At 37.5% G+C, this 2,666-nt stretch overlaps 1 pseudogene; it reads left to right on the forward strand.

Moving 5' to 3' along the window:
• Nucleotides 1–1,832: 1,832 nt before the first annotated feature.
• Nucleotides 1,833–1,949, forward strand: LOC145249786 (5S ribosomal RNA; annotated as a pseudogene).
• Nucleotides 1,950–2,666: the final 717 nt, after the last annotated feature.

The raw sequence follows: 2,666 nt of genomic DNA on the forward strand, positions 1-2,666 counted from the left end.
ACGTGCAGAAGTTCAAGTGCAACGTAAACCGACATCTTGCTGCCCAAATCCCTACATAGCACCCCAGTAGTTGTTGCCCCTGATAGTAGCCCCCTACACCAAAGTGGCAATGGGCATTTTTTGGGGTGAAAATGTATAAAAAGAAATCAATAACCTCGTTATATTCATTGCTTGGATACATGAAACCTGGAACAATGTATGCATACATATTGTTGATTTATTTTTTTATTAGTCATTCTGTGGTGGTGGTTTTTTTCTTTTCGCTCCCTGAACGATTTTTTAAGAGAGAAGTACGGTTTTTATCGCTATTAAATGCAAAATTGTTGATTGATTTTTTTTTTTTTTTACTTTTATGCCCATAAAAATATTTAAATAAATATGTTGCTATTAGGTTGGTGCAAATACAATATCATTTTCTCACATATGTTACTTTAATTTATGATTTCTGAGCCAATTCATTGATATATATATATATATATATATATATATATATATATATATATATATAGCCATGTTATATATCATTTTGAAGCACGTTTTTCGCTCTATCGAATGGTGTTATTTGTTACAGTTCTCAATCTTTTCATTCATTTTTTTGTAGGCTTTTCGACAGCATGGACAAAATTCAAATCCGAACGATTTTCTTGTTTAATTAAAACTAGGCCGACATGCTTCTGAGATAGCTCGTGATATCTACGATACCTTTCGCACAGGAACCACTAATGAACGTGTGGTACAGTGTTGATTCAAGAAATTTCGTAATGGTGACGAGAGTCTCGAAGATGAAGACAGCCGACCGACTGCGGTTGATAACGAACATTTTAGAGACTTAATTCAAGTAAAACCACGCGAAAAGTTTCTGTTGAACTCGTTCGTCATTGGAAGCAAATATGGAAGTAAAAAAAGTTGGATAAATGGGTGCCGCATGATTTGAACAATAATTAAAAAAATCGTCGTTTTTAGGTGTCTTCTCCGCTCTTTCTGTGCAAAGAAAAAGACCCATTTTTCGAGTGGATTTTGACGTGTGATGAGAAGTGGATCCTCTTTGACAACCGGCGACGTTCGACACAGTGGTTGGATGCCGGAGAAGCTCCACAACACTTCCCGAGACCAAAATTGCACAAAAAAGGTTATGGTGACTGTTTGCTGGTCTGCAGTCGGTCTCATTCATCAGACAGCTTCTTGAATCCGGGCGAAACGATTACGGCGGAGAAATACCGCCGACAAATTAACGAAATGAACCAGAACGTATGTGGCCGGGATTGGTCAATATGAAGGAACTAATTCTCCTCCCTGACAAGGCACGCTCGGATGTTGCTCAACTGACCCTGCAGAAGCTGAACGAATTGGGCTACGAGAATGCTTATCCGCCATATTCACCGGATCTCTCGCCGCCAATTATGACTTTTCCAAGCATTTCGACAACTTCCTGCGGGAAAAATACCTCAAAAGCCGAGATGATGCCGAATCGGCCTTCAACGACTTCATCGTTTCCAGAACTCTAGATTTCTATGCTAATGGGATAAATAAACATGTGTCTTATTGGTAAAAATGGTTCTTATTTCGACAATTAAAGTTTATCATGAAACGAACAATACATCAGCCAACCACACACAACCGACGTCTTTCTCTTTGTCAATAAACAAGAAGCTTAATTGTAAACAAAACTTATACTTTGAAATTCGTCTCTGTTGATTTTGAGAATAGCATCAAAAGAATTATCAGTGTGTATATATTATATAAATTACATATACTTATAAATTTATATGTATATATAAATATATATATATACATATACATATACATATATATGTATATATAAATATAGATACATAGACCGCATAATCGCGTTGTCACACCGGTTCTCGTCAGATCACCGAAGTTAAGCAACGTTGAGCCTGGTTAATACCAGATGGGTGACCATTTAGGAATTCTAGGCGCTGTATATTCTCTCCGCTTATCTTGGCATCTGTTTCCAGTCGTCCTACACATACACCGGTATTTAACAATATTGACTACAGATAGTGTGGTTGGAGATTGCGCACGCCCTGCCACAAAAATTCCACGCGCAGGCACCCCTAGGTGAGTATTCATAGTCTGTCAAAGACTGAAGGAGCCTGTTGCTGGTGTATATATACATTAAACAACACAGCAATACAAAGGTGCCTTATGTAAGTTTCCAGACATTTTTATAGGCATTTAAACTTGTCCTAAACTCTTGCTAGTTTATTGTATTGCTATACACTTTATGAGATGACTGGCCAAATTTTATGATCTCAGATTCAAATGAACAGCTACAGCAAGAATTGGAATACACCCTACTAAAGCCTGATTGTCACAGCTGCTGAATTTCAAAAATGCAATCTGGACGTGACGCACTTTAGAAGAACTATATACAATAAAATTCTGTTTTAAACTTGGAAAATACCACAGGAACGTATGGAATGCGTCAAACGGTTTCGGACTATCTTACATGCATAGAGCATAAGTTTTTAAGTGGCATAAGAGATTCAAAGAAGGTAGGGCGTCTATGAGTGATGATGAGCGGTGTAGGAGGAGTAAGGAAGTCAGAACATCAAAGTTGACAAGCTAAATAAAGAATTTCAGGGATAAAGACCGTTGTGTGTCTATAAAGACAATAAGTACAGAGTTTGATGTCAGTGTGG

The sequence above is a fragment of the Euprymna scolopes genome, chromosome 28 (assembly GCF_053919585.1).
Source record: "Euprymna scolopes isolate OS-2025 chromosome 28, ASM5391958v1, whole genome shotgun sequence".
NCBI classification, from domain to species: domain Eukaryota; kingdom Metazoa; phylum Mollusca; class Cephalopoda; order Sepiida; family Sepiolidae; genus Euprymna; species Euprymna scolopes.